Below are 8,215 nucleotides of genomic sequence, written 5' to 3' on the forward strand. Positions count from 1 at the left end.
GTGCTGTCATCTGCATATCTGAGGTTGTTGATATTTCTCCCGGCAATCTTGATTCCAGCTTGTGTTTCTTCCAGTCCAGTGTTTCTCATGATGTACTCTGCATATAAGTTAAATAAGCAGGGTGACAATATACAGCCTTGACAAACTCCTTTTCCTATTTGGAACCAGTCTGTTGTTCCATGTCCAGTTCTAACTGTTGCTTCCTGACCTGCATATAGGTTTCTCAAGAAGCAGATCAGGTGGTCTGGTATTCACATCTCTTTCAGAATTTTCCACAGTTTATTGTGATCCACAGAGTCAAAAGCTTTGGCATAGTCAATAAAGCAGAAATAGATGCATTTCTGGAACTCTCTTGCTTTTTCCATGATCCAGTGGATGTTGGCAATTTGATCTCTGGTTCCTCTGCCTTTTCTAAAACCAGCTTGAACATCTGGAAGTTCACAGTTCACATATTGCTGAAGCCTGGCTTGGAGAATTTTGAGCATTACTTTACTAGCATGTGAGATGAGTGCAATTGTGCGGTAGTTTGAGCATTCTTTGGCATTGCCTGTCTTTGGGATTGGAATGAAAACTGACCTTTTCCAGTCCTGTGGCCACTGCTGAGTTTTCCAAATTTGCTGGCATATTGAGTGCAGCACGTTCACAGCATCATCTTTCAGGATTTGGAATAGCTCAACTGGAATTCTATCACCTCCACTAGCTTTGTTCATAGTGATGCTTTCTAAGGCCCACTTGACTTCACATTCCAGGATGTCTGGCTCTAGGTCAGTGATCACATCATCGTGATTATCTGGGTCGTGAAGATCTTTTTTGTACAGTTCTTCTGTGTATTCTTGCCATCTATCTTATCAATTGGGCTCATTTCCTTTCAGTGCTGAATGATATTCCATTGTATGTACCATGGTTTATTTATCCATTCACCTACTGAGGGACATCTTGGTTACTTCCAAACTTTGGCAATTGTGAATCAAGCTACATAAACACCCATATGCAGGTTTTTGTGTGAACCTGTTTTCATCTCCTTCGGGTAAATACCAAGGAGCAAGATTTCTGGATAGTATAAGAGTATGTTTAGTTTTGGGAAACCCTCAGACTGACTTTGAAAGTAGCTTTATCATTTTGCATTCCTACCAACAAAATATAAGTTCCTATTGATTCACATCCTTGTTAGCATTCAGTGTTGTTAATGTTCCACTTTTGGCCATTTTAATAGGTGTGTAGTGGTATCTCATTATTACTTTAATTTCACCTTATCCCTGGTGTTATATGATGCAGAACATATTTTTTCATATGCTGATGTGCCATCTATAGATCTTCTTTGGTGAGGGATTTGTTAAGGTCTTTGTCCTAGTTTTTAATCAGATTGCTGCTTTTTTGTGTGTCAAGTTTCCAGGGTTCTTTGTATATTTGGGTAAGTCCTTTATCAAATGTATTTTTTACAAACATTTTCTCCCAGAGTGTGGCCTGTCTTCTGATTCTCTTCACATGGTCTTTTATAGAGCTAAAGTTTTTAATATTAATGAAATCCAGATTAGTATTTATTTTGTAGATCATGTCTAACTCTGTTCCAGTGATCTATTTGTCTGACTTTTCCCCAGGACCACACTGTCTTGATAACTATGTGAAAGTCACTCAGTAGTTTCCAACTCTTTGCGACCTCATGGACTATACAGTCTGTGGAATTCACTAGGCCAGAATGCTGGAATGGGTAGCCTTTCCCTTCTCCAGGGGATCTTTGCAACCCAGGGATTGAACCCAGGTCTCCCGCATTGCATTGATAACTGTAGCATTATAATAAGTCTTGAAGTTTGGTAGTTTCAGTTCCCTCACTTTGTTCTTTTCCTTCAATATTGTGTTGGCTATTCTGGGTCTTTTGCCTCTCCTTTAGAATCAATTTGTCAATATTCATATAATAACTCACTAGGATTTTGATTGGAATTGCATGGAGTCTTCAACCTGAAGAACTGACTGCTTGATGATATTGAGTCTTCTATCCAAGAACATGGACTATCTTTCCACTTATTTAGTCATTCTTTGATTTTGTTCATCAGAGTTGTATAGTTTTCCTCAATAGATCATGTACATATTTTTTTGGAATTGTATCTAAGAATTTCACCTTTTTGAAATCCTCATATAAATGGTATTGTGGTTTTAATTTCAAATTCTTAACAATGATTAATTACTTAACTCATTGCTGTTATATAGAAATGCAGTTGGTGTTGTGTATTAACCTTGTATCTTACAACCATGCTTTAATCACTTATTTATTAGTTTCAGAAGTTCTTGGTGATTTTTCCCCCCAGATTTTCTAAATAGACAATCATGTAATAAGCAGCAGGGACAGTTTTATGTCTTTCTTCCCAATCTGCATACTTTTTATTTCCTCTTTGTTCCCCCTTATTGCATTAACAAGGGTTCTAGTACACTGTTTAAAAGGACTGATGAGAGGGAACATCCTTGCCTTGTACTTGAACTTAGTGAGAAAGCTTTGAATTTCTGACCATTAAGCATGACGTTAACTGTAGGTTTTTGTAGATGGGCTTTATCAAGTTGAGGATATTGCTCTCTGATTCTAGTGTACTGAGAATTTTTTTACCTTGAGTAACTATTATGCATCTGTTGGAATAATCATGTGATTTCCCCTTTTAATCTGTTGATTAGATACATCACTTAGAAGAAATGGAGTAGCCCTCATAGTCAACAGAAGAGTTCAAAATGCAATACTTGGATGCAATCTCAAAAATGACAGAATGATCTCTGTTCGTTTCCAAGGCAAATCATTCAATATCACAGTAATCTAAGTCTATGCCCCAACCAGTAATGCTGAAGAAGCTGAAGTTGAACAGTTCTATGAAGAGCTACAAGACCTTCTAGAACTAATTCCCCCCCAAAAATGTCCTTTTCATTATAGGGGACTGGAATGCAAAAGTAGGAAGTTAAAAGATACCTGGAGTAACAGACAAATTTGGCCATGGAGTACAAAACGAAGCAGGTTGAAAGTCTAACAGAGTTTTGCCAAGAGAATGTACTGGTCATAGCAAACACTCTTCCAACAACAGAAGAGAAAACTCTACACATGGACATCACCAGATGGTAAATACTGAAATCAGATTGATTATATTCTTTGCAGCCAAAGATGGAGAAGCTCTATACAGTCAGCAAAAACAAGACCGGGAGCTGAATGTGGCTCAGAGCATGAACTCTTTATTGCCAAATTCAGACTTAAATTGAAGAAAGCAGGGAAAACCACTAGACCATTCAGGTATGACCTAAATCAAATTGCTTACAATTATACAGTGGAAGTGACAAATAGATTCAATGGATTAGATCTGATAGACAAAGTGCCTGAAGAACTATGGATGGAGGTTCGTGACATTGTACAGGAGGCAGGGATCAAGACCATCCCCAAGAGAAAGAAATGCAAAAAGCCAAAATGGTTGTCTGAGGAGGCCTTACAAATTGCTGAGAAAAGAAGAGAAGCTAAAGGCAAAGGAGAAAAGGAAAGATATACTCATTTGAATGCAGAGTTCCAAAGAATAGCAAGGAGAGATAAGAAAGCCTTCCTCAGTAATCAATGCAAAGAAATAGAGGCAAACAATAGAATGGGAAAGACTAGAGATCTCTTCAAGAAAATTAGAGATACCAAAGGAACATTTCATTCAAAGATGGGCACATTAATGTACAGAAATTGTATGGACCTAACAAAAGCAGAAGATATTAAGAAGAGGTGACAATACACAGGAGAACTATACGAAAAAGATCTTCATGACACAGATAACCACAGTGGTGTGATTACTCACCTAGAGCGAGACATCCTGGAATGCAAAGTCAAGTGGGCCTTAGGAAGCATCACTATGAACAATGCTAGTGGAGGTGATGGAATTCCAGTTGAGCTATCTCAAATCCTAAAAGACGATGCTGTGAAAGCACTGCACTCAATATGCTGGCAAATTTGGAAAACTCGGCAGTGGTCACAGGACTGGAAAAGGTCAGTTTTCATTCCAATCCCAAAGAAAGGCAATGCCAAAGAATGCTCAAACTCCCACACAGTTGCACTCATCTCACATGCTAGCAAAGTAATACTCAAAATCCTCCAAGCCAGGCTTCCACAGAAGGTGAACTGTGAACTTCCAGATGTTCAAGCTGGATTTAGAAAAAGCAGAGGAACCAGAGGTCAAATTGCCAACATCTGTTGGATCATAGAAAAAGCAAGACAATTCCAGAAAAACATCTACTTCTGCTTTATTGACTATGCCAAAGCCTTTGACTGTGTGGATTACAGTAAACTGTGGAATATTCTGAAAGAGATGGGAATACCAGACCAGCTTACCTATCTCCTGAAAAAATCTGTATGCAGGTCAAGAAGCAACAGTTAAAACTGGGCATGGAACAACAAACTGGTTCCAAATTGGGAAAGGAGTACATCAAGGCTGCATATTGTCACCCTGCTTATTTAACTTATATGCAGAGTTCATCATGCGAAATGCTGGACTGGATGAAGCACAAGCTGGAATCAAGATGGCCGGGAGATATATCAATTATCTCAGATACGCAGAAGACACCACCCTTTTGGCGGAAAGCAAAGAGGAACTAAAGAGCCTCTTGATGAAAGTGAAAAAGTTGGCTTAAACTCAACATTCAGAAAACTAAGATCATGGCGTTTGGTCCCATCACTTCATGGCAAATAGATGGGGAAACAGTGGAAATAGTGAGAGACTATTTTTGGGGGCTGCAAAATCACTGCAGATGGTGACTGCAGCCATGAAATTAAAAGATGCTTGCTCCTTGGAAGATAAGCTATGACCAACCTAGACAACATATTAAAAAGCAGAGACATTACTTTGCCAACAAAGGTCCATCTAATCAAAGCTATGGTTTTTCCGGTAGTCTTGTATGGTTGTGAGGTTGGACTGTAAAGAAAGCTGAGCACTAGAGAATTTATGCTTTTGAACTGTGGTGTTGGAGACTCTTGAGAGTCCCTTGGACTGCAAGGAGATCCAACCAGTCCACCCTAAAGGAGATCAGTCCTGAGTGTTCTTTGGAATGACTGATGTTGAAGCTGAAACTCCAGTACTTTGGCCACCTGATGGGAAGAACTGACTCCTTGGAAAAGATCCTGATGCTGGGAAAAATCGGAGGCAAGAGGAGAAGGGGATGACAGAGGATGAGATGGTTGGATGGCATCACAGACATGATGGACATGAGTTTGAGTAAGCTCCGGGAGTTGGTGATGGACAGAAAAGCCTGGCGTGCATCAGTCTATGGGTCACAAAGAGTCAGACACGACTGAGTGATTTATTTGAACTAGATGCATTACTATTAATTGATTTTGAAATATCGAATGCCAGACATAAATCCCACTTGGTCGTGGTCTATAATTATTTTTTATACTTTCTGGGATTTGTTTTGATTATATTTTGTGTAGGATTTTTGAATCCTTGTTCGTGAGAGACAGTGGTCTATATTTTGTTTTTGTTTTTCTCAGGATATCTTTGGTTTTCATGTTAGGATAGTGCTGATCTCTTAAAATGAAATAGGAAGTATTCCTTCTGCTTCTGGATTCCTTGGTGGCTCAGCAGCAAAGAATCCACCTGAAAATGCAGTTTCAATCCCTGGCTTCAGAAGATGCCCTGGAGAAGGGAATGACAGCCCACTCCAGTGTTCTTGCCTGGGAAATCCCATGGACAGAGGAGTCTGGCAGGCTACAGTCCATAGGGTGACAAAGAGTTGGACACAACTTAGTGACTGAACAATAATAACAGAGTAAGGAGAAACCAGGGTGGCTCTTTCCCAAAGCCGTGTCAGCAAAATTGGGGAAGTTTTAAGCTAAGCGTACTCACATATTCATGCGTGAGCAGAGGAGTATTCAGCATAGACATGGGGCAAAGATCAACAGAGTTTAAGTCTTAGTTGATTGAAGCCTGGAGGGTCAACATCACCCTTCCATCCTCCACTTGGTTGGGAGTCTTAACTCCTACAGAACTCAAAGATCTATAATTATGTGTATCTCTTGAGGAGGAACCAGGACTATTGCTTTTCAGTATACTGTTGTTTGACTTTTCTTTGTTCCTGCATTCTTTCCTTCCCTTAAGATCATTAATTACAAGACTTGTTCAAGGGTGAGGTTTGTGGTTAGGTTTAGATTACAAAATGGCTCAGGTCAAAATGGGTTCTTGGAGCCTGGGAGGTTGCAGTCCATGGGATCGCAAAGAGTCGGACACGACTGAGTGACTTCACTTTCACTTTTCACTTTCATGCATTGGAAAAGGAAATGGCAACCCGCTCCAGTGTTCCCGCCTGGCAAATTCCAAGGACTGTGGAGCCTGATAGGCTGCTGTCTGTGGGGTCGCACAGAGTCAGACACGACTGAAGCAACTTAGCAGCAGCAGCAGCAGCAGCAGCATGTCAAGAAAGCCATTCCTGGTTCTCTTTCTCTGGGGACCCCTAAGCTATCTGCTTATGCTCTTATAAAGGAAATAGAAGTGAGAGGATATCAGGGAGGCAATTAGCAATCTCTGCCACAACTGCCTGTGAAACTATGCAAAATTATGCCTGGTGTTGACAGACTCTAGCATTGTCCTACCTAATATTATGTCTGACTCTTGTGATATATTTCACATCTTTATGTATCTTCTCATAATTGCTCTCTGATTGTGGGATATCGTTCCTTTCCTTTGCTTTCGACCATCATCAGTCTCTTACCCATTCTTTAAGGACCACTTGGTATGATGCTTCCTCCATGAAGTCTTGAGGCTTCCCACAGCTTCTGACTTAAACTTCCCAAACACCACTCTCATCAGGTCAGCTCTGCTTAAACCTTCAATGCCTCCTTATTCTCTCACAAAATAGATGGCCACAGGATGCCAAGAAAGTCTATCTCCTGGGAAAACATAATGAAATAGAGAGATGCTGCTGCTGCTGCTAAGTCACTTCAGTCGTGTCCGACTCTGTGCGACCTCATAGATGGCAGCCCACCAGGCTCCCCCATCCCTGGGATTCTCCAGGTAAGAACACTGGAGTGGGTTGCCATTTCCTTCTACAATGCATGAAAGTAAAAAGTGAAAGGGAAGTAGCTCAGTCGTGTCCAACTGTTAGCGACCTCATGGACTGCAGCCTACCAGGCTCCTCCGTCCATGGGATTTTACAGGCAAGAGTACTGGAGTGGGGTGCCATTGCCTTCTCCAGAAATAGAGATATATTCAATTATAATTGACTGATTGAATATAACTGATTAATTCATTAATTCAATCAGCAAACAATTATGGTGACTGCAGCCATGAAATTAAAAGATGCTTGCTCCTTGGAAGAAGAGCTATGATCAACTGAGATAGCATGTTAAAAAGCAGAGACTTTACTTCGCCGACAAAGGTCTGTCTAAGTGAAAGCTATGGTTTTCCAGTAGTCATATATGGATGTGTGAGCTGAACTATAAAGAAACCTGAGCCCCAGAGAATTGATACTTTTGAACTGTGGTGTTGGAGAAGACTCTTGAGAATCACTTGGACTGCAAGGAGATCCAACCAGTCAATCCCAAAGGAAATCAGTCCTGAATATTCATTGGAAGGACTGATGCTGAAACGCCAATACTTTGGCCACGTCACGTGAAGAATTGACTCATTTGAAAAGACCCTGATGCTGGGAAAGATTTAAGGCAGGAGAAGAAGGGGACGACAGAGGATGAGATGGCTGGATGGCATCACCGACTCAATGGACGTGAGCTTGAGCTAGCTCTGGGGGTTGGTGGTGGACAAGGAGGCCTGGCTTGCTGCAGTCCATGGGGTCGCAAAGAGTTGGAGAAAACTGAGCAACTGAACTGAACTGCATTATGTGGGACTGAGTAGGTGCTCAGGCACTGAGCTAGGTGCTGGGCACATGTTTATAGAAAAAGAGAGAGCTGTCACACAGACACAGAGAGCAGACTTGTGTTTGCCAAAGGGCAGGAGGGGTGAGGAAGAGAAGGATTGTGAGTTCAGGGTTAAGAAGATGCAAACTATTAAATACAGAATGGATAAATAACAAGGTCCTATTCTATAGCACAGGCAACTATATTCAATATCATATGATAGACAATGATGGAAAAGGACATTTTTAAAAAGGAATATTTATGTATAATTGAATCATTTTGCTGTATAGCAGAAATTAGCAAACATTGTAAATCAACTACATTTCAGTAAAAAATTAAAAACATAGGGAGCTGTTAAAACAAATATGATCG

Source organism: Bubalus kerabau, chromosome 8 (genome assembly GCF_029407905.1).
Source record: "Bubalus kerabau isolate K-KA32 ecotype Philippines breed swamp buffalo chromosome 8, PCC_UOA_SB_1v2, whole genome shotgun sequence".
In the NCBI taxonomy this organism is placed as follows: Eukaryota; Metazoa; Chordata; class Mammalia; order Artiodactyla; family Bovidae; genus Bubalus; species Bubalus kerabau.